The 25074-nt window shown below is 45.4% G+C and overlaps 1 long non-coding RNA gene across 1 annotated transcript in view; it reads left to right on the top strand.

Annotated features, from left to right (window-relative positions):
• The window catches only part of LOC146797876 (uncharacterized), a 71345-nt gene extending 57054 nt beyond the window's left edge, over window positions 1-14291 (top strand). Inside the window, exon 3 of the long non-coding RNA XR_014969067.1 lies at window positions 13787-14291. This is a non-coding gene — a long non-coding RNA (uncharacterized LOC146797876). The remainder of the gene's footprint in view (window positions 1-13786) is intronic.
• Window positions 14292-25074: the final 10783 nt, after the last annotated feature.

Genomic DNA, 25074 nt, shown 5'->3' with positions numbered 1-25074 from the left:
CGGAGGTTGCGGGAGGGGGTGTATCTGGCAAGCAGATTGATGATAAATTTGGGGCCTTTACTTTGTAATGCCCTAAAGATAATGCAGCCGGTTTTAAAAGCCGCCCTCTGGGCTACCGGCAGCCAGTGCAGGTCTGCCAGGCCTGGCCTGATGGACTGCCATTTAGGAAGCCCACAGATCAGCCTGGCCGCCTGATTTTGAACCAGCTGCAGCCTCTTGAGCTGCCCGGCTGGAAGGCCCAAATATAAACTATTTGAGTAGTCCAGCCTAGACAGCACAAGGGCGATGGTCACCTGTATCAGGGCAGAATGGGTTAGGAAATGGGCAATCTTTCTAATCTTGCACAGCTGAAAGAAGCAAGCGGAAACAACTGACCCTACCTGACTTTTCAGGGAGAGGTCTTCACTAAAGGTGACTCCAAGGCTCTTAACTGTGCGGGAATTGGAGGGGGGGTTTCCCATCTCCAGAGGCCAAAATTGAGGTCCCCAGCTGAGTTCGCTCTTCCCAGGCAAGATCAATTCAGTCTTGCCTGGGTTAAGTTTTAGGTGGTTAAGGCCCATCCAACTCTGGATATGAGCCATGACCTCCCTAAACTCAGTGACAGCATCCGGCGACCCCAGGGGGAAAACCAATTGCAGATCATCTGCGTAATTAAAGATCCACACTTTGAATTTCCTCAAGGAGTACAAAAGGGGACGCAAGTATAAATTAAATAAAAGGGGGGACAGGGATGAGCCTTGAGGGACCCCGCAATCGTTCTTATGCCATGCCATGCCCTCCCTGGACCGGAAACAAGCTTCCTAGGACCGGTTTCTGGCATTTCAGCCATCTTCAGTCAGGCTTGCTTGAATCCAGTGGCTAAGTGAGCAAGGGACTCATGTCTGAGCATACCCTGCCAACTTATGGCGAACAAAGCGGTACAAAAGGGGGTGGTGATGGACGGAGCATCAGAACCAATCAAACACTCACACCTAGTCAACAGATCTGGTGAAACCCCGAAACGGGTCCTAGGATGCTTGTTTCCAGTCCAGGGAGGACCTGGCTTGGCAGTTCGGGCTGGACTGTTCCATGAAGCACAGGGTCAAGGCTGATTTGCATATGGCTGGGTTTAAACTGGAATGGCATGGTCAGCAAAAAAACGATGGATTTAGGCCCAGATCTCTGTACTGGGGTGAATGTATGACATTGTTCTGCATTCTGTCCATCAATTGTTGTTTTTGCATTTGTCACCCCGAGTGGGACGGGTATGCTCAGACGTGAGTCCCGTGCTCTCCATGCCACTGGAATCAAGCTATCCTGGCTGAAGAGGGGTAAAACCCCGAAACCGGCCCTAGGATGCTTGTTTCCAGTCCAGGGAGGACCTGTCTTGGCAGTTCGGGCTGGACTGTTCCATGAGGCACAGGGTCAAGACTGATTTGCATATGGCTGGGTTTAAACTGGAATGGCATGGTCAGCAAAAAAACTATGGATTTAGGCCCAGATCTCTGTACTGGGGTGAATGTATGACATTGTTCTGCATTCTGTCCATCAATTGTTGTTTTTGCATTTGTCACCCCGAGTGGGACGGGTATGCTCAGACGTGAATCCCGTGCTCTCCATGCCACTGGAATCAAGCTATCCTGGCTGAAGAGGGGTGAAACCCCGAAACCGGTCCTAGGATGCTTGTTTCCAGTCCAGGGAGGACTTGGCTTGGCAGTTCGGGCTGGACTGTTCCATGAGGCACAGGGTCAAGACTGATTTGCATATGGCTGGGTTTAAACTGGAATGGCATGGTCAGCAAAAAAACGATGGATTTAGGCCCAGATCTCTGTATTGGGGTGAATGTATGACATTGTTCTGCATTCTGTCCATCAATTGTTGTTTTTGCAGTGCCAAAGATAAACTGACACTTATAGAAGGAAAACGGCAATGCGACAGAAAAAAAAACAAGGTTCAGGCAGAGCAAAGTGCAAAGAGGCACAAAAGCATGGGTTAAAATAGGGCAATGAGGCACAAATGCAAGGGTTAAAATAGAGGAAAGAGCAAAAGAGGGAAAGTCAAAACAAAGCAAGTAGCACACAAAAGAGGAACAGAGCAAGGTCAATGTTGAGAGAAGGCACATAATGGAGTGAAGAGAGATAGGAGAGATGACAAAAATGCCAAAGCTGGAATAACATGAGACGAAGTAAGAAAGATTGAGAGAGAAAGAGAGAGAGAGAGAGAGAGAGCAACCAGGAGAGGAGCAAGACAGGAGCCTCAAGGCGCTGAAGCCAGCTTTGAAAGGTTCTTGCCTAGAAGAAGGTCCAAGCACAGGTAAGTCATAGGGGGCTAGGAATGGTAACTGCTTAATTAGTATATGTTTGGTACTTAATACTGCATGGAACGTTGTACAGTGAATATTTCAGTGAACATTTCAGTGTTGCATGTACATTTTTAACATGAAGACCTGGAACGAACTTTGGGGCGTATCATCAAGGGCAATATCGCTGCTTTAGCGGCACTTTTTGCCGCTAAAGCGGCGATATGTTCATCGCCCTATCTGCAAGCTATCGCTAACAGCTGTTAGCGACGGCTTGCTGGCAATAGCGTCCGTGTCAATGCCGCTTTGCATGTCAGCGATAATAATCACTAATGACATGCAAAGTAGGCGTTCCCTAGGCGTTCTCTCTGAAAACAACCCAGGAAAAGTCGCTAACCGCACATCACGGTATCATCAAGCCGGACCCTGATTCCCATAGCGACATACAAAATGGTGCTAACTGCGCTTATGGCCATCAGCTGACGTCTGCTTAATGTCAGACTTAGCTATATTTATAATGGGAGGTGGATTCTAAGCCTAAGTCCACATCTCTCAATTAACAGGGATTCCCATAGCGCTGCAGTTGTATCGCTAGATTTCCAGCGATGTTCCCTCATAACGCCGCCATCGCCGGAATTTTTATCGCCGTGGAGATAAGCGTTGATAATAAAGCATTATCGCGGCGATTAATTCCAGTGATAGCCGGCGTTATGCAAATTTGCGCTATGTGCGCTCTGCAATGTTTATCGCAGTTTGTTGGTGATATGCCTCAAAATAAACTGTACGTAAACTTCACAGAAGCTTTGATGTGGGGTGAATATAGTATCAACATTTTCCAGCTCACTAGGATTTTTTTCTTTAAAAAAAATACGCATGTTATGATCTTATTAAGTATGATTACTACTTTAGGAGTAGAAACGTACATAGATTTGCCAAAAATGTTGTGGTAAATTGTTGAAACCTTGATTAAAACCAAGTGCTCCATACTTTATACATTTCTCGAGCACATCTTCTCTCTATATGTTTGTGTCCTAGTTAAGGTTAATCAACTGCAAACTAGGTATCACCAGGCATATTTATGAGAGCTGTGCATCATGCCTCCACCACACAACGTGGCATATGCATGACGCACACCTCTAAGTCATACATTTTAAGCCACTTTGTGCGGCTTCAAAAATACGGAGTAAGGCAAAGCAATGCAAATCGCTGTGTTGCATTACTTTGCGCAAGGGAGCCGTTCCATGTAAGTTGCAATGGATGTTCCCACACAACTCCCATGGTTTTTGACACATCCCCAAATTTACCAAACCTGGTTAACCTGGGAATGCACCAAAAAGATACACCTCCACAGGTGAGGCGTAACGAGGTGAAATATCTTTATTTCTCCTAGTTTTTTCCTCATTCTATATGCGCTGCATTCTGCAGCACACAGGGAAAGTGGAAAAAGCCTCTCAGGATTGTTTTTGCGTGGGAAGGTGTCCCTTCCTGCACAAAAACAATTCTGCCTACAACACAGGCACCCTTGTACCAAGGGTGCATGCATTGGAACGATGGCTATCATATCAGCACCAGCGTAACGGGAAAAGACGGAAATTCTGCCCTATTGAATAAATACAGCTCATTCCTGCCCTTTCCCAGTGACGCAGGGCAGCGCAGCTGCGTTGCCCTGCGCCACGTATCTCATAAATATGCCTCTACATTTCTAAACTGCGTATTTGCTTCCAACGAGCTTTCATCCCCCAAATATTTTCCTTGACTGCTATTCTCATCACTAACAAGCCTTTTCTCCACAGCAGCAGAGTGACGCAAGTCTATGATCTCTCCCCATCCAACTTTTACAGCCATTACTGACTCATTTTTCTTCTCTCGCCTTTCCTGTTCTCACTGAAATCTACTTTTGAAAAGTGGGTTTTCCAAAATCATGAAATGTTATTACTGTTACGTTTGTCCCATTACTCCCACATCATCATATGCAGCTCACCATTTAGGCGAATACAATGCATTAGAACGCATAAAAAATTTATACTGGCTGATTTATTTGTTCCACATATATATATATTCTTAGAAATGCTCGAAGAATAAGTGTTTCTAATAATGTTAAGTGTTTTTCCAAAGAAAACCTATTAAATGAAACTCAGACTAAAAGGACATGCCCTTCTTTTTTCATTTTTAAGAAGTAATATTGTTTTGTTGTGAGTAGCAATTGAAGAATGTCAAGATCCCTTTTAAGAAGAAAGGCATGAGAAGTGTCATACTGACCCTGTATGGCAAACAGAGGTCAAATAGAGGACAGAAATAGCAAAACACAAGAAACTAAAGTGACAGTCATTTAAGACCAGATAAAAAGCTTCTGTTCAGCTGGTTCACCATAGGGAAATCCTCCAAAGCTGGACACTGTCCATGTTTTTCTTATCGTGATGTAATACTAACCCTGGTTTATGGCCTCACCTATATTGGCGCCCAAGTGAAAACCAAAGCCAAAATACAAAATGGCAAATAAAAGTCATTAGTTGAGCGGCAGTGAGCGTTAAAGGGTGGCTGGAAGGTCCAATTCAAAACCCTAACACTCAATGGTATAAATGGGAACAGCATATCAATGCTCTGTTGTCAGAAAACAAATGCAATACCAATTAGGATACAAAGGATACTTGTCTGAATGAAAGTTGGAGTCCATTTCCCAAATCTTTTGCAAACGTTTTAGCAAAATGTATCATTCGTCCATTGTTTTAGTCCAGCATAATTTCATATCCTTATTTTCATGTTGTTAAATTATGAAATGTGATAAATTGCTTTCTCTGTGTTGTTAGGTCTGGCATTAGTCGAGACCAGTTTACAAAAATTATCTGTATAATACGCTTATGAGCTTTTAGCTGGACCTTCTCATCCATTGGTCTGTTATTTTGTCATTCACGTTATTTCCCAGCCACTACTGCAAACGGTACAGGCCAAAAGGGGCAGCACAGACCACATACTTGCTTTTTGTGTGAAAAAGGCAGCTTTATTGAAGACAGGCACACGTCACATCAAACAACAACCCTAGGCCTTAGCCTCAGAAAACTAAACCTCACTATACACTACTTCACCTAATTCCCCCTACCCTCAACCCATAAGTCTCCTGCACCCCACCCAACCCCCCCTTAACATCTTTATCTTTCAACTGTAACTCCTACCCTAGCATTGAACTGTTAAACTTTACATCCATAAACACTTTAACCTACCTCTATTAACATCTATCTAATGATCCTAGCTCATAACTTTTCATTTGTTTCCTCCAGGTTTAACTTTATTACTACCCCCCATTGTCCTGCTTCCCCTATGTTCACAACATTAATTTTAATGCATAACATAGCCTAGCCAATAACTAGCCCAAAGAAGCCCAAATGTAGCCTGGACTGTCTCTTGGCGTAAAAAGGCAGCACAGATCACATACTCGCATCTTGTGTGTAAAGGCCACTTTATTGAAGTTAGATGCACATCACATCAAGCATCAACCCTAGGCCTTAGCCTCACAAAACAAGACTTCACTATAGAGTACTTCACCTAATTTCCATTACCCGCAATCCCTAAGTCTCCCGCCCCCCTTAACATATTTATCTTATAACTGTAACTCCTGCCCTGGCATTGAACTGCTGACCTTTACATCCATAAACACTTTAACCTATATCTATTAGCATCTAACTATCTAAGTATCCTAACTGTTCATTTGCTTCTTATAGGTTTAACTTCATTAACACCACCCCATTGTCTCGTTCCCCTAAATTCACAACCATCATCTTAATGTATAACCATGGCAATGAAAACTGCCCACTGCCACTCAGAAAAGGCCTACCCCTCCTTTTCTGACCCTTTCCCTGGGAACCTCCTCCCCCTCTGCTCCTCTTCAAGGCCCTCTTGAGAGCCTCTTTTATCTGCAGCAAATATAGCTTTGTCCCGTACTTCAACAAATGCACACCATCCCCTCTGAAAACCTTTGGTGCATCGTACCTCAACTCTGGATGTTCTACCTGCCCAAACCTTTCCTCCCCACAAAAAACCTGCATGTCCCTATTTATCTTTCACCTAGCCTTGTCAATGGCAGTGGGCTTTGCGCCCCTCTCCAGAGTTGCGGTGAAATGAATTTCGGCCAGATTATGAATGTCCCTGACCCTTGCCTCATAATCTCAGCATGTCCCTCTTCATCTCTTTTAACAAGGCCAGCCCTTTGCAAACCACCAAATAATTTTTACCTAGGTACAAAATAATAATATCAGAACATCTGCATCTCCTCAGTAACATATTTAAGCATTGTAAGAGTTCCCACCATCTCATACCACCTTTCCCATTCCAAGCCACTGTAAAAAGCTGTCCACCAATGCCCAATGTTAATGCCTTGTCCCTTCTAGAGTTTGTGGCTTCCCACCCACTAACTAGATGAATGTCCTACGAACCATATTGACAATTCAATCACTTCCCGTCCAGCTACTGCACCTGCAAAGAACACAAATGTGAGGTATAACCAAATTTACACTACTCATTAACCCCCTTATTGTCCATACGCACATATCGCTGGAAGCACTCCGGCGACCAACACCCCAACTTCATAATCCTATCCGTCCCCAGCCCCTCTGAGCTGACTCTGTGGCCACAACAATGCTAAAGGAATGTGTTCCGAAATCCCCCGGGGGTTTCCCAATGCTCTCCAATGCCTTCCGCCTTACCCATTGCAGCTGATGCAGTCACCCAAGCCCCGTCCTTGTGGCGTAAAACCTCCCTTTGTGCTGCCCCGCTACCTGCCTGCCACTTTGCTCCCCACCATACTGGACACACGTCCTTGGCTGGGAAAACTTGAAGCAGCGCTTTCTTCCCCAGTAACCTCTGATGTGTCTTAGATTGCCGAATGCACAATTCAATCTCACCCTTCTTACCTGCCATGTCTGCCCACTCCAACCCTGGAACCTCATTTCTACACAGTAACTCAGAAACCCTGAAAGCCCTGAAAAGCATCCATGACATAAGAGTTGAAAACAGAACACACTCCTCGCTTTCCCTGCATAATGCTGGCCGCCGCCCCATCACTTGACCTAGCAAATGCCTCGATAGAGGCCTTCTCAGCTTTTGGCCGGTGACTCCTTTCCCTTGCCCATCCCTCTAACATCCTTTTTCCCAGCTCCACGGGCGAAGGAGTGTAGCCCCACAAGAGCTTGCCCATGAAGGTAATTCCGGCCATCTGTCCTGCTACCATAACCCTCAACAGACCTTTTTCAGTCAGTGTCAGGATGTACTGTACTACGCCTTCTTTCCTACTCCACTGCTCCGGCCTCCACCTTGCCCCCTGCTATAAACTCCTTCCAAACCTGTGCATACGATTTCCTGGTGGATTTCGCCAACAACCCTACCACCAACTGAAGCATCCTCTCTCTCATATGCTCCACATGTCCGACGCCACCGGTATCCTGTCCTTGTCTGCCATCGCGGCCAGCCCATGGAACCTCTCACACTGTCAACGAAGCAAAGCATCTGTAATATCATTGCCTACCCCAGGCATATGCTTCACCCTGAAGGCAACATCATGCTTCAAACAACCCATCACGAAGACTCGCAGCAGCTTAAGGACTTGTTCATCTCTCGCCGACTGCCTCTTCACTACATGTACCAATGACATATTGACTACTCTGAGTAACACCTTTTTGTGAGCCAGCTTCTGAACCCAAAGAGTCACTGTCATCACTAAGGGAAAGAATTCAAGAAAAGAAATGCTCCTGCCCCATGCCTCCACACCGCCGGCCACTCCTTTGTGCACCTCCTGCCCTGCCAATATAGCCCAAAACCAATCCCCCCCAGAAGCTTCCGAATATATCTGCACATCCCATTCATACTTCTTGAATTGATCATTGGAATGCCATTGAAATCCTCCAAGAACCTATGCCACATACAGATATGATGAGGCAATGACAGTCCTGCTAAGGACATGCCCAAATGCCTACAGAAATTCCGACTTGTCCTGACTACTCTACACGCAAAATTCAAATGACCTAGCAAGACTTGCACCTCCTGGACTGCCACTTTGGGGTTTTCCAACATTGCGCATAATAAAAGCTGCATTTTAACCTTCTTGTCAACAGGGAAGCGCACCCCCTTGGATATGGAATTCAGTTTGATGCCCAAGAAAGTGAGCACCATTGCCAACCCATTGTTTTTTTTCATAGCCAGCGGCACCCTGATGTCACCCATGAACTCTTGAAAACTTGCCAACTGCTGTAGATAGTCCTCAGACCCAGGCATCCCCACAAAAATGAAGCCCTCGAGATAGTGGATCACAATTCTCTTCCCCGTGTGCAACATGAAAACCCACTGTAGGAAGGAGCTGAAATGTTCAAACAGCACACAAGATATAGCACAGCCCTCTGGTAAAGCCTTGTCAATGTCCCATTGGCCTTCAAATTGTATGCCGGGCAACTGAAAATGCTCTGGATGTATTGGCACCAGCCGGAAGGCTGATTTAACGTTGCACTTCACCATGAGTGTGCCCCTTCCGATCTGTTCCAGCAATGCCATAGGCACATCCATTGAGGAATATGATACCAAAGTAACTTCTCCTGGGATAAATTCATTAACAGAGCTCCCTTCTGGCCATGACAAGTGTTATATTGGTCCCTTTCCTTTTTTGGCACTACCCCAATAGGCGGCACAATCAAACTGGGCATCGGCCAGTGCCCGAATGGCCCGCCATTCTGCCCACCTGAACTTCCTCCAACAGCTTTTCCTGTACCACTTATTTATGTGCCACAGTGGATTTCAAGTTCTCTGTCCATCTTGTAATTCTGGGGCTTTTGTACCCCAGGTGAAATCCCTCCCGTAAACCGTCACTCAACAACTTTGCATCTCATCTGTCATGGTAACGTGTCAACAAACCGTCAAGCCACTTGCCATCAATTGGCGTATGAGGCTTTGCTGATATTCTCATGTGCCCTGCGTCCTCCTCTGTTTCCTGTGGCTTGATTACCCTGCTTTCTGCTGTAGGCCCCTTGGTGTTAATTCCACTATCCTGCCTGTGTACCCTGTCCACTACCATTGCACTGCATGAGAGGGTGTCTATACGAGAGGGTGTCTGACACTTGGAATACTGTTTCCGGAATTTACAGTAGTCTCTTGTACACAAGCCTTTATTAAAGTCCCAACATGTCCCAATTGTTCCTCCCTGTGTGTTGGCCACTGTCCCCAACCCTTCTCGGGTGTATGCCCTTTTGCCCCTGTGTCTGGCACCTTCATCTCCTGTTCTTGCCCCCCTCCAAGTGTACTTGGCCTACCCCCGACTTAGTTTTGTCAGCATGCAATTCTGTACTTACTACAGCATCTTCTACATACTGTCCTCTTTGCAAACGTGTGTCCCCGCTCTCCTTACGCATTCACCCCCACGGACACCTTGCGTTTGTGTACTGTTTTGTTCCCAGCCCCTCCAGCACCCTTAGCTGGCATCAAGGTCGGCCTCCACCCTGGGTTCCGTCGCCCAAACAGTTGTAAAGGAGCTCCACCTGCCGATTAATTCTGATGTGTTCCCTGGCCGCCTTGATGCTCCTGCAACAAAGTAGGAATACCTACCTTATGTGGACCTCCAACGCTGCTAGCCCACCACCTGTTTTCTTCCTCTTGTACCTCATCATCCACCACCTCACCTTCTTCTAGACTCATTTCCTACTGTTTCTGCTCATCACCTATATCTCAACTCCCTTTGGGCACCACGCCTTGCGTATCCAACCTGTCACCGCCAATCGATATCCAGACCTACATTGTTACCTGAGGGAGGCCAGGGTGCTGTTTTATGCCCTCCTGTCTAATTCCCCCATCTGCTGCTGCTTGACGCTGGTGCTCACCATCGGAGGGGCCGCATTGACCCATCCCGGTTGGTGCACTACCGAGGCCACCCCAGACCTTCGTGTGGCAGTGTCGTAGTCATCCCACGTCTCTATCTGGCCGGCCACAGACAGAACCTGCCATCTCTTCCCCTCTGGGTTTATGAGCCGCATAAAACTCTCCCGAATCCGCATGTCCACCTTGGCGCTGATCCTAAAAAATAAATGGGAGGTCCGGCAAGCTATTGTCAGTGTTCCTAACTCCTTGCTTTTCGCCCCGGTCTGGCACCCAACTCCCCCCCACATAGTTCATCCCAACTACCCTTTGCCCCTTTTGAGCTGTCTCACACCACCGAGGCCTGAAAAACGCCTATGCCCCCAATCCCCTTCTGCCGAGAGACCCCCTTTTTCCTCACTGGTGCCGCCTTATTTCCTATATTTTGCCACGTGTAAATGTGGGCTGTGGCCTCACCCCAAATCTCTGCCCCTTCTCCAGCCCCCCTCTCCGTCCTTTTTCCCCAGTCCATCCTCGTCACTCCACTCCAGTGCTGCCACTACCAATGCCAAAGCTGGGCCCTTCACATATTGCTGAACTCCTCCCACATCTGTCTCTGTAGCCCCTTCTCCCTGTTGCATACTAGACCCTGTTGGGTTTTGATGCATCCACCTCCCTCCTCATCCCAGAAGTATTTTAAAGCTCTGGCGGCCCTCTCTAACCACCCTCCTGTTGATAATGCTACCGGGGCCCACTTTACTGCCTCCCTGTCCTTATCTTCCCCCATTTCCTCCCCCTCCACTTTTCTCCTGTGTTCTCACACCCCCTCTTTTTGCTGGAAGGGGGAATCATACTGCTGCCGGGCTCTACGCCCACCTCGCCTCTCTACTACTCTTTGGCAGACAGCTCATGTTGCTTTACCTTCTCCCCTCCCTCGTGCCAGTAAACCCCTTTTGCCCCCTCCCACTCCACCCACTTCCATCTGCTACTCGCAAGCAGGGCCGGACTGGCCGTAGCGGCACCGGGCAATCCCCCGGTGCGCCGCACGGGTGGGGGCCGGTTTTGGGCCTCTGGGGGCCGTTTTTGTTACAGGGCCGTTTTTGCAGCATTGCTGCAATATCAGCCCTGTAACAAAATCGGCCAAAAACCGGCCCTGGCAAACAACTCGGCGGCAACCCCAACCCCCCAGGGGGGCCTGCTGAGCACTTTGCCAGGGCCGGTTTTGGTTCCCAGTCTGGTCCTGCTCGCAGGAGCCAGACGCTGCCTCCTGAGCTGCCACAGCAGCTTCCCCCAGCACGGCCTTCTCTAGGTTTGTCAGCCATACCTTGGCCCCACCCCCATCTCCAAATTCCAGCACGGGCCACCATGCTGGGCCTTTCCCAGCGCGCGAGCCTCGTGCACCTCTCGGGCCGTTCTCCTGCCTACAGAGAAGCTGCTTACGCTTACCTGCTGCCTCCCCTCATAACTCTGGCCATGTCGCGGAGGCGAGCAGGTGAGATTTGCCACCGCCACACCGCTCGCTGCACGCCTTTCTGGGAGCACCACAACATGAGCGCCCGGAATGAGCAAATCTATGCATACTGCCTCCTCGAGCAGCCGCTTGGCCTCTTGTACCCTGATGTCTTCGATCAATTCTATACTCCTACTGCATCTCTTCACAACCACAAACCTAATGAAATGCTTACAGTCACAAGCGGGGAAAATGAACTGAAAATTCACTAGTTGGTGCCGACGGTCACCGTGTCCACTACCAAAATGGTGATTGGTCATATAAAATGGCTACATATGTATAGGACATGAAGCCCAACTAGCCCAAAGAAGCCCAAATGTAGCCAGGGCTGTCCCATTGTCAGAAACTCCCCCGGAAGGCACACCTACCTTTGGTCGGCTGTCCCCCAAAGCTCACTCCCAATTCCGCCACTGGATTACTTCTGTTTTTAGGTCTCGCCTGACCCAGCGCATGCGCTGGTCTGGCGAGACTTATTGAGAGGGCTCCAAAAAGTGCTACCAGGCCAGCCTAGAACTACAGTGCATGTGCGTGGGCGCGCGCACCGCGCTTTACCGCGATTACTTTCACTTCCGCGGCCCCACGGCCACTTTGTTGTTTGATCGTGATCGCGATCGGGATCACTTTCACTTTCGCGGCCCCACGCCGCTTTGCATAGCCAATAGGTCTCGCTTTTGGGACCTTATAAGTATTTAGTTATGCAACTGTTGCTTGATTCGCATGGAGGACATCTCCACACTAAGAATTTTCCTTAAGTGCCTGGAATTACTATGTCCAATTTTTTCTTCAGATAACGTCCATTCAACTACTGAATATCCAAGTTAAACTCCAGCCAATCACATATTCTGCTGTCAAGCCTTTCCCCTACTACACCCTTCTCGCATTTAGATGAAGCACATTCAGAAAGTTTGTTTCTGGGGAACCATGAAAAAGAAGTGTTTCCACTTCCTTTAACTAGATGATAAATGTATAAACTTCTGGCAAAGGGTTTTGGTGCATTCGTCCTTCTGCAGGAGCTTCTCCTCTGCAGCGACACTGAAAGCAAACAATTTCTGGTTTGACTCACAATACCACACATACAACACAGCTCGTAGTGCTAAAGCCAAGAACAAGAATTCCTAATATATTTGACATGGAGATGCAATTGAACCTAATTGTGAGTGCAAGATGCATTCGTCTGGCAACAGTGAATCATGCAAGCCACTGGACTAGTCTTAAATTAAAGAAAGGTACCTGAATCTTCGGAGACCCTTTACATATTAGATGGCTCAGACAGTGTATCACACGCAAGCCATACGCCCATGCGCATACTTTGATAAACAGACATTACTGTGTTAGCAGTGGTGTAATGTAAAATGATGGGTCCCCCTGCAGAATGTGAAGAGGAGCCCCAGGGTCGCAAGGGGCATGCCAGGGGTCACAGGTGCGACCCCTAAATGATGTCCATGGCTACAGCTATTTAGGAAAATGTTGGCAGCTAGGGTAGTTTGTCTACTTTGCTGATGTACATGTAGTTGGATATATTTTTAAAGAGGGTGGGAATTATTTGAGCGCCATTAGACAAATGGATTTTTCCAAAAGAAATAGTGTAGAACTCATAATGTACCTAATATACTTATAGAGTATTTGTATTTTTCTGTAAAATGTGATTTATCAGGATGTTAATATGTTTATTGAATGAATTTTTGTGGTACACTTCAAATAAGAATGCAAATAAAGAGATTGTTTGTCATGGTTTGTTATGGAGCTATTGGGGGTTTGAAAAAGCTGGTTTGAGAAAGCATAGGTTGGTTTGAATCAATTTCTTTGGTCTGGTAAATCTTTTTGATCCAAAAATAGCCATGCCTATTGAGATGAAGCATCTGTGTCCTTTAGGTCACTTTGATGGGAAGGCTGCCAGTGCTGGCATCACTATAAACAGGAATGAAGGGTTTGCGTAGATTTTCCATGTGCTTCCTAGATTACATGTGTATGTGCAATTGGATGTCTGGTTGCCAAATACTAAGGTTGCGTAGTCTTCATGGCATTAGTCCTTTCATCCACCACCAGACACTCCCTGCACATTTACCTCACTTTTTCAAGTTATTTTTCATCCTTGCTTTCTTCTTTGTCATGTTTTTCCGTCTTTTTCTTCCTCCTTCTTTCCCCTATTTGATTTTTTCTCTCTCTTGCTCCAGATGAAAACCTGATGAAGAAAAATATGTGCCAGTCCCCACAAATAAGCGTCAGTGGGCCCCACATGCAACCACCGACTCAAATCAAGCACTGAGTGAGAGGGATCAGCAGTTTCTATGGTGTGAGCTCAGGACAACTTGTGGGGAGCCAGCATATAAAAAACGACGCGATTTCTACTACAAGAAAAAAAACAAAAAAAACAACTGCTTTAGAGCTGCAATAATCCATGAGTAATTTCTGTGCCTTGCAACTGAGAAAGATATTTTTACAAAATTATGTTGTGAACAAGTGCAAAATGTTTTAACATATTGATGTATGTTCAGCTGGTTTTCTAATGTCATTTGATTTTACAGTGTAAGAAAGAAAGCGAAGGCACAGAGTTTAACAAGAAGTAGAAACCAGCGTTTATAAGTAAAAACATCTTGACAAGGGAAAAAAACTGGTAAATCTACAAGGCCATCAAGAGCGGAGAAACATGTTGAACTTAGGGAAAAAAGATAAACACATGCCGGGTAATGTTTTTAATTTGTGCCGAGGAACTCACTATAATTAAATCACCATTGTCATATCTCGTATAAAATGTTTTCTTAATTTTGCACACTATTGTTAAATAACTGAAAACTCATAGGTCATACACACTTCACACTAACAAGGACAAGGGGTAGAACGCTGTATAGTTTTTAGGTCTCGCTTGGTGTTAGCAGCGTGCATGCGCTGCCCTCGCCATGCGAGCGCCTTTTGGAATCGATACGATTTCAGAAGGGGGCTTTAAGCCACGCCCTTCTTTTCGATTGGCTTGCATCAGCGTTTATGTTAAACGCTGGCGCGTAATTGGCAATTGGGCTTTTTTGTGTCCGCCTTGTCCACTTTTAGGACACCCATTTGGACAGCCCGACGCCATCTTTGTTTCCTTTAATGAGCGCACGCGTGCTCTCGCTTCTGATAACGATCTCGGTTTCCTTTAATGAGCGTGACCAACAAAAACAGTTGATAAGAGGACTTCGGCACGTAAATGAAAGGGCAGGGCCGGGGCTAGTTGTTTTGTGTGTGCTGCCATGCACGTCCCTCCTCACTGCTGCTCTGACCGCCCAGGCCAATAAAGCACGCTGTTAGCATTGTACCGCCTCCCAACAGCAGCCGCCTGCTTCTGCAGCCTATCCGGGCCACAGTCTACTTCCAGCTCCAAAGAGAAAGCGGGCACCCTCACCCGCTGAGCCCAACGCGCCCTGCCTCAGTGGGCAGCAACACGGAGCCGGGCGGCTGCGGCAGTCCCGGCAACAGCCCTCCAATCCTTGGCGCAAAAAGCGTCAGTCCCACCGGCTCAGAGCTTTCCTTGTTTTACTGCCCCCTTCTTGACTCTCTTACAGCCCATGTTTCTATCGGAGTGTTGGTTTCCTTGTTTTTTGGGTGGTGCGTTCAGTTTTGGGTTGCGTTTAATTATTAATGTGTTTTATTACTTTTTCATCATGATCTCCTTACGGACCTATCGCTCAACACCAGAGCGGTCTCCTGCTCCCTCATACCCCAAACCTGTCACTCAGTACCGGAGCTGTCTCCAGCATCTTCGCACATACACACTGTCTCCTGATCCGTACACCACCTCTCCTTTCTCGGGGTCCCCTCGCAAACTGAGCCTGCTCTTCAGACACGAAGCTGCCCTACCATGCTCCCTCGTGCACAGACCTCTCTTTTGCTTTTTTTTTTAACCACCAAGAGAGCCCGTCTCCACCACCCTCACACATAGCGCATGTCCCTTCACACGGACACATCTCCTGTCTCCAACAAGCTGCGCCTGCCTGCCTTTGGCTCACACACAGAGTGCTCCCCTCTGGGCAGGCTTTAGGGCAGTCATACGGGACTCTGCTCCATAAACCTGTCCCTGCCGCACACTCTGCCCCGAATCTGCCCAAGACGTGCATCCTCCTAGGATCTGCAGTCTGCGGCTAACGCAAACCGCGCACCACCCTTGCGCCTTGCAATTATTACTGTCCCATTCATGCGCTCTGTCCCATCCTTCACCAACTCCAACCCTGCGATATGCCATTCATTCAACCGCAGTCCAGCATCACTCTGTCCTAGTACCTAACTCTCCCAATCATTTACTGTCGCAGCCTTGCCTAGTACCACCACAGCCTTCTTCCCAAGACCTGCACTCCACCCCAGTCTTTCCTGCCCAGCTTCCCATCCTGCACTCTACCCCCTGCCTGGGATCTGTCCCACTTCCCCCACATTGCCCAGTGTCTTCGCCCGCCTCTACTCTAGCCTTGCTATGTGCTCCTACTCATTGACTCTGTCCCATCATTCACAATTCCCCAGTCTCAGTCTGTCCACAGTGCTGCCCCAGCCCTGCCCTCTGACGTCAGCCCTTTACTCTGCCCCTAAGCAAGCCGCCCCTCCCTTTCATCTTTGGCTCTGACCACAGTCCTGGACAGCCCTTCACGCTGCTCCGAACACGCCCCTGCCGTTACGCCTTCACTCTCTCTTGCCCACTCTCTGGCAATAAATCTGGCCACAGACCTGCCCAAGCCCTGCCCCCTGACATCAGCCCTACACTCTGCCCCCAACACACCCCTACCGATACCCCTTCATTCGCCTTTGTCAGTGCTTTCCTCTGCCCACAGTTGGTACTTGGCGACGGTCCGTTTTGGCCCCTGTCCTGCCCAAGAATATTTATTGCATTTTGGGTTGGTGCAGATATTACCAAAGGTCCCCGGAATTTGAAGACTGGATTATCTAAAGGCAGAACTAACCGGCTGTGTTTTTTCGCACTTCAGGTATCACTATTACCACTAAATATCTCGGCCCTGGGTCACCGCTGGGTGAAACATGTGCTGAATTTTTGGGTGGAATTTAAGAACTGGATTTTGCAATAGGTGGGATATACAGCTTTCGCCAGCTGGGCATTTCCTGGAAGTGTTCCCAAGGTGACCACCCACTGACCCCCGTGTCCCCCTCACCCACACGCAAGTTGCCGTTTTCCTGAAAAAAGACCTCTTTAGACCTGAGATTATTTTATGCCAAAACACTTCAATCTGCGCAGTTTTGATTTCAAAGTGGGTTGGTGAATGGCCTCCTTGTGGGAGAGGCGCTGCGCTGAGGCGTTTTTCGTGTTTTCTCTTTGCCTTTGAGAGCGGAATAAAGGTCTGGTAAACGCATTGGAGTGTTTGGCAAAAGCACATATTACATTACACAAGGTCAGATCCAGCGTATATTTTGTATGTATGTATTTATTTATTTACTTATGCTGGAAAGTGCGTTGATAAACACTTATAAAGTCCCAAAGGCCACTGCAAATCAAAACACATAGGTAACAAATAAAATTCTAACAACATAAAATCACAATATATCACATACATACACTCAATAATACATAGCTATAATGCAATACCATTAGCAAAGCAAATGGCTTTAACTTAAACAAAGGCGAGACCTATTGCATTTCCAATGCCTGTTATACGATGGTGCCATACCCAGGACATTTCACAAGCAGGGCAAGACGTAGGAGCTAGCAGAGGAGAGAGCAGAACTCACTACCATCTTACATGCAACCAAGTGAAGTGTACCAAAGATGAGAAGAGGAGGGATCCATTTATGTAATCCTGCCTACCCATTCAATGATGTGTGAAATGTCCTCAACCAGCCAAAAACAAAACAAAAAAACAACCAAACGAAAAAAATCCCCAAAATGTTTCTATACACATCCCACATTCAGCAAACAGGAGCATCTAATATTTAACCTATAATGTGGACCAACATCCTGACGGGTTACACACATGCGGTAATCCCACTATTAAAATAATTAACGTTTTTCAAAAATACCCAGGCCCTCATTTACGGGATTTTGGTGTAGGGCAGCGCAGCAAGCGACCTTACTGCGCTGTCCTACATCAAAGTAAAAGGGCAGGAAAGCACCATATTTGTGCAGTACGGTGCATTCCTGTCCTTTCACCCTTTCTTCCTGCGCCGGCGCTGTTTCAGCAGCCTAGAACCAACATAGGTACCCTTGCAGCATGGTGCAAGAGTTTCCTCCGTTGCATGCAGGATTGTTTTTGTGAAGGAAGGGGCACCTTCCAGCACCAAAACAATCCTAAGAGGCAGAATGCAGCACACAGAGTAAGATGAAAAATCAAGGAGAAATAAAGATATTTCTCCTCGTTACGCCTCACCTTAGCAGGCATAGAAATTTGGTGTTTCCCCATGTTTACATGATCATGTAAATCTGGGGCTGCATCAAAATCCATTGGTGTTCCACAGAAACACCCACTGCAACTCCCATGGAAGTCTTCCTGAGCAAAATGTCAGGAGATGCTAGATTTATGAAGCCACTCAAAGCCCCCAGGGTGGCTTTGCATTGCTCCATAAATCTGATTCAGAGCCCTGCGTCATGCATATTCCGCTTTATGTGTTGCAAAAGTGACGTAAGGTTCTCATATTTAATCCTCTCAGGGGCCCATTAACTGTTCAATACTATAGTATAGATAATGGCAAATCTCTCATGCTCCTTCCTCATTCTTTAGAAAAGATAAAAAAAAGACCTCTCCCAATGTTCTCTGTGTTTCCACCCTCATGATTCCTCGAACCTGAGGGTTTTCAAATGGGAGTTCCTCAGGCTTGTTGCTGCTTTAGTGTATGGTCTCAGTGCTCAGAACTTACCCATTTTACTACTGTATGATTCACGACTGCTAGGCACACTCATCCAAACAACCTGTTTAACCCTTAAGTAGTATCTGTTTCTTGTTGTGGACATGAATATTTTTGAAGGTATCTGTTAGAAGGGTAAATTTATAGGAAGGTAAATGGCAAGCATAAATCACCCTGAAAGAAGAAATTCACTCTACTACATGTTAGGAATGTTGTTGTACTTCCTATAAGAAAGATAGTATGCTTTTAAATAAGATGTGTTTATTTATCTACCACTGCATTGGTTTTCCTGAGGACGGACAGGTCTTGTTCAACTGCTGAAAATCAGTTTCCATTCTAACATCCTGTATTTGGCAAATATGCAAATGACTCCCAGAGGGCCCGATTCACAGAACTAACTTAAGACAAAATCCTAAACTTACTACGATTTTGGTATTCACAGAAGGCACTTACTCATTTCGGTATTCACAGAAGTTAGGAGTCCTAACTTTACTACTCCTAAACTGAGAAAAATCATAACTTTAAGACTTTTGGTATTCACAGAAGGCATTTAGGAGTCCTAAAGTTAGGAGTCCTAACTTTACTACTCCTAAACTGAGAAAAATCCTAACTTTAAGACTTTCGGTATTCACAGAAGGCATTTAGGAGTCCTAAAGTTAGGACTCCTAACTTCTGTGAATACCAAAATGAGTAAGTGCCTTCTGTGAATACCAAAATGAGTAAGTGCCTTCTGTGAATACCAAAATGGTACTAAGTTTAGGATTTTGTCTTAAGTTAGTTCTGTGAATCGGGCCCTCAGTCTCTATAGCTGATAGCACAGTGTAAACATAGAAGACCTCTACAGTTCAAAACTCGATGACTGTCTTGTGCCCTAATCACATGGACGATGAATAACCATCTGAAGCTCAATACCGCAAAGACAGAGATTATGACATGCAGACAATGGCAAAACTGCCAACCTACTGCCATATGGCCTAAGAAAGATGAAGCCCCTCTGACAACATGCAGAGAAGTTAGAAACCTAGACGTAGTCATGGATTCAGACCTTTCCTTGACGCTTAATGTTTACAACGTCGCAAAGAGTACCTTCTACACAATCAAAACACTATGTTGCATCTTTCCATACCTTGAATGCCAACATAAACTGCAAACTATTCTCTCGCCCGTAATTTCCAAGCTTTGCTATGTCAACAGCCTATTCCTTGATGCACCCACATTCATTATACGTAAAACACAACTCATCCAAAAATACTGCTGCAAGGCAGCTTCTCCTCTTTCAGCCAATTGTTCTGCAGTCGCTCCACTGGCTCCCTATAGCTAGAAGAACAATGTTGAAGACACTCTGCCTTGCTCACAGAGCCTCCCAAGGAAAAGGACTGCTACACTTACTAGTTAAATCTGAGTAATACAAACCAAATAGAACACTGCACTCCAGGCTTGCACCACGTATCGACATGCCATCTTACCATAACAATTCTGTAGGAGGCGCTGCATTCTCAGTACAAGCCGCCAAATTCGGGCTGCCGCTACCAGCCAGCACCCAGGAGCATGTACACTTCTGAAGGTTGTTGAAAACTTGGCTATCTCCTAGATAACTGCACCACCTGCATCCCAACAACATAGAGCAGAAAATAGTCACATACTCATGCGCAATCCTCAGCTTACAACCCACAAATTGCAAACAACTCAACCAGCAAACTGCTTTCTTTTTACGGGTAAGCAAAAAAGGCCTGACCGATGGTATGCCCTGGCATTATATAGTCATTTACTTCCATAAATAATTGTTATGACCCACAATAATACAAAAAGCATAACACACAGCGGTCAGCAACAAATTGTATACCTTTTAAATTCACATTATACATATCTGCTATGAGGGTTGGCCATCACCAGCTTTGCAAACCATAAAAACAAACATCACCAAATGAACAGGCATGGAATAATTGACGAGATCTGGTACACATTACAGAACAATTTCGGAGGACTTTAATATAGTCCATTCACTACAGGTGCCAAATAGCTATACAATCTGACTTCTTGTTTAGTTCTCACATAAGATAATGGTTGATAATAAAAAGGCCCATTCCAATAGATCTCTCTCTCTCTCTCTCTCTCTCTCTCTCTCTCTCTCTCTCTCTCTCTCTCTTTTACTCTCTCTCTCCAACGATGCCAGCTCAGGACCACAACTGTACACAAAATCTTAGATTGGCAACCCAGTGCAGTAACTAGCTAAGCAGACTATGTCATATGGAATACCAAAAAAGAAGCCGCAGAGCTGTTTTAAATCTAACAGCATAATGAAACCCTAAAACTGAGTGTCTGTCTCTCCCACTTCATCATCCAACGTGCCGCGTCTCATAACGCGATATACGTACCACGGTGGTCATCACACTTCCAACGTAGGATCAAAACAGAAACAAAATCCTTCTAACAGCACAACCTACATGGTATAGAATAATACTTATGTAGGCAAGAGCTTCAATGCCCCACATAAGGGGTAAGGGCTATGTAAATCGTGCATTTACGTACAGTACAGACAATCTGGATGAAACCATATATTGAGCACATTCATAGCAATAATTTGTGGTCTTTTTGAAGAAAAGTATGCTCTCTCCATCAAAACGCCAACTACAATTCTTCAGCAAAAAAATGAGACATATTAAAGTAGCTCATACTAAGACAGATCTGAATCTTGGATGGATTGAAGCAAATCTCATAATTAAAAACTTAGATATATAATTACTGAGAGATGACTCACTTCCAATACCTATAAGTAGCTATAATTTACAACATTAAGCAAGTAAGCAGACTTGGATATTTTGCTTTGTCGGCTGACTATTAACTCATCTTAACACCTTCATAAAAATGTATAAGCACTATTAAACTATGATTTAACTGAATGGCAAGAATTACACTTGGGTACATCTTTTGATCTTATGTGATGATGTCACTGGATGTGATTACCAGACAGTGGATTGTCGAGGAAAATGAACATTACTCTTCTAGCAGCATAAATATCGAATATTCAACATACGACATATATATCGATTTATACACAGAAACTTAAATGTGCACCTTGCGCACGTAGAGAAAATGACACAGAAATGAGAAACAGCGCCGTAAAAGCGTGCTTGAAAAACATAGAAAAAAGACAGATACAAATAGATTTTAAGGTTTACTAATAAGGTTCAATAATGGGTTACTTATAAAAGAAATGATTTATAATGCCTTTAATGACAAAACAATGCAATTCTAAAGATGTGAATTAGCATTTCTATTACCTTTCATTGTAATGCATCATAAAAAAGAATGTGGTGCAAAATGTTAGGAGGACTACCTACACAGTTGATATTTTCAGTGGTGATTATAGACATCATAAAGATTATACAAAAGCTCAAACAATTTCAGTAAAATGAATTCTGAGAATAATTTACAGATATGAATGTTGACATTTTTGGTAACAGGCCATAGTTAACCTTAGTCATTTTCATGTTATAATACACTGACAATTGTACAACTATTTCTTACATGAATTGCTTGATACATTTCGTTACCAAACATCCGGTGACGGTTTGAGGAGGAAGCACGGACCTTTGACGCTCCAGAATCTATTATTGTTCCCTTATCAAGGAGGCATTCATGTCAAATGAAATGAAATAATATGGAATTGCTACGTTAGCAGTATTGGCTCCTCTTGAGACCGACTCACAACAATACAGACAGTTGCCCCACTGTGGAGTTAATATCTATTCTCATGCATGGTATGTGTTTCTATGGCTTTTTGTTGTCTACATCTTTCTTTTGATCTTTGTGGGAGTAGTCTTACCTGTGCTACCCATACCGCCACCGCCAAGAGTCAAGGGGGCCTCGTGAGCAGTTCCTTCATTGCGGTCCTGACCTGCATGCAACGCCGCCACTGCCAGTCCATTCCAGCAGCACCTCACAGCGTCGCCACCCCGGGACTACAATTCCCGGCTGTCCCAGCGGCGGCACGGTCCATTGACGCAGCGCAAGCGCCAGGAGGCGCGCACAAGAGCCGCTGAGACCCGCTTCGCGGACGAAGCCCGGGCAAAGGGCGGGCCCTCTGTGGCCCTCAGTGGTCACCAGCGGTCGGGCGGGCCATCCCTCTTTCGACAACAGGCTGCGAAGGTAACTAAACATACTATGGGGAAACGCACTAACACGATCGTACCTGTAGCTCCTGCTCTTCCCATTGAGTTGCCTATATCGTTTGATACACTGTTGACCAACGCCCTCACTATGGTTACCAATGAGATAGCAGACACCGAAAGAAGGATGTCTATTGGACAATCTACTATTACTCCCCCATGTTCTCAATCTTTAAAGGCTACTTCTAATCATGGCCTTCCACTCTCCCCTGCTGTAGTTGTCACCAAACCAACTGTTCAAGTTGACATATTAGCCCCCATTCCTGGAGCTACCAGTTTGGCGAGTGCTCCTGTCACTGTTATTTCATTGGAACCTGAAACAGATACAACGCCATCTACTAACAAAACAGCAGGGGAAAAACGTAAGAGAGGCCCTGCCAAAAATGCTGTAAATAAAAGGAAACAACCAAGCCGCTCCAGAAATCAACCCACCCCACAGAGTATGTGGCACAAAGATAAAGATTGTGAAATAGTAACACCAATTGACACTGATGATTTACTGCCTCCACTATCATTATTGGACAAAGGCCCTGAGAGACTCCCTGTTTCTGCATGCAGACTACAGCCTCCAGTTTCGGACAAAGGCAATTGTGGGGATTACATGTTGCCGTTTGAGGGAATTGACAACTTTGTCTGTACGCAGACTGAGTTCTCCGACCGAAATACTCAATCTAAACCCAATGGCAACTTGATTGAAACTATTGTAGATACCGTTTTAAAAAAAGTTGAAATTCAAATAGCTAAACAATTTAATACTATTTTTAAGAGACTAGATAAAATCGAAAACCAGGTCAAAAAAGAGGAAACTAAAAGGAAAGGTATTATCAGTTTAGATGCTCTTCGGGGCGAGAAATTTATGAAGGAGTTAGAATTACTATGTAATGGTATGAGGGAGGGGGGTTCGGCCGTTATTGCTGACCTTGGGTCTAGTAACATCAAAGGCCCAACCATTTCTAAAAATGCTTCCTCTAACTGTAGCATAGTTAATACCCCACCCGTACGGAACATTGGTGTAACTTATGACCCCTCTGAAGTAGCAGGTACTGCAATAGCCAAAACTGTAAGTTCAAATGTAAGTTCAAATGTCAAGGCTATTACTATTCCATCAGTCACCTCACTAGCCAGGACAGGCATCACCATGGATGGTGCAAGTAACAGTGGAGGTGTACCTGTAAAAAATAGACCCACTAATAATCAAGGGCCACCACTTCACTTACCCCCAGAAGCCAGCCCATATGTTTTAGTTTTAGCAGGTGTCCCTGCCCTTAAAGAAGGTCAAAATGAGTCATGGGCTCAATTACACAACAAATGTATCGATTGGTTGACCAAACATAAAGGGGCAAGATGGGACATCTCAAATGAAATTATATCAACCCGTCGGGTGTGTTGGGTGGGTCCACAGTACAAAAATATTAGTGGGGACTGTATAGTGATTAATTTTAGACACCCAAACTCAGTTAGATTTTTTATGGATAATCATAACACTCACGTCAGTTTCGCCACTGCAATAACTCTCCTTCCACTGGGTTATTTCTATAAGCCTCCCCATAGACCACTTCAAACGGCCCCTACTATTTTCCCTTTATTTAATAGATTTTCCGCCCTATCTGATTTAGGAAGCCTAGATTGACTACCACTAACATCCTCTAGCATATCCAATGAGGTTACTAGTACGGTCCCTCTGGAAGAACCAAATCTCACATGCATCGATAAGATACGCCCAGGTAGATTAGTACCTCCTCATGTAGTATGCCCCGATCTTCCCATTGCCCTTCCTTCTTCGCCCATTATTTTACCAATTGATACCTTGAGTATCATTAGTTGGAACATCGCTGGGCTCCCAGGAAAGATGGAAATTAAAGAATGGGTTACTTGGATAAGTAATTTTGATGTGGTAATGTTGCAAGAAACTTGGTGCACTTGTGCTCAATTATTGGAGGGCTTTTTCTGTCATAACCTTATTGTACCATCTCCTGCTATGGGGCGACCCAGTGGCGGTCTATCTATCTGGGCAAAAATTTCCAAGGATGTGAAGATTGAACAATTAAATGTGGTCAGTAAACACTTGATAGCCGTGAAATATGCTGCAAGGTTAAAGATTTGTTTTATACATTTTTATAACAATGATTTCGTTAACCATCCCAATCCTATTTTTTTAGAACTGTTTAATTTCATTGATGAAATTGCTAATGGTGAAAAGTATGGCAAATTTGATGGTATTTGTGTAGGTGGAGATTTCAATGCTCACATCCATTCTGTATCCCCGCCTTGTAGACGAGGATCCGAACTATTGGACTTATTATATAGCAGGGATTTAGATGATGTAATGGGCTACGGTGGAATTGCTGAGGAAAAAGCACCGGCTCCCACTTACATTGGCCGAGGAAGTTCAACAACTATTGACTATATATTTACTTCCTCCCTCCTCAGTAGTGTGTTACTCAAATCTGAGGTTGTCAGCAGTTCATATAGTGATCATC

Source organism: Triturus cristatus, chromosome 9 (assembly GCF_964204655.1).
Source record: "Triturus cristatus chromosome 9, aTriCri1.1, whole genome shotgun sequence".
Classification (NCBI taxonomy): Eukaryota; Metazoa; Chordata; class Amphibia; order Caudata; family Salamandridae; genus Triturus; species Triturus cristatus.
Note: the sequence above shows the minus strand (reverse complement) of the source record. Positions and strands in the feature narration are given on the sequence as shown.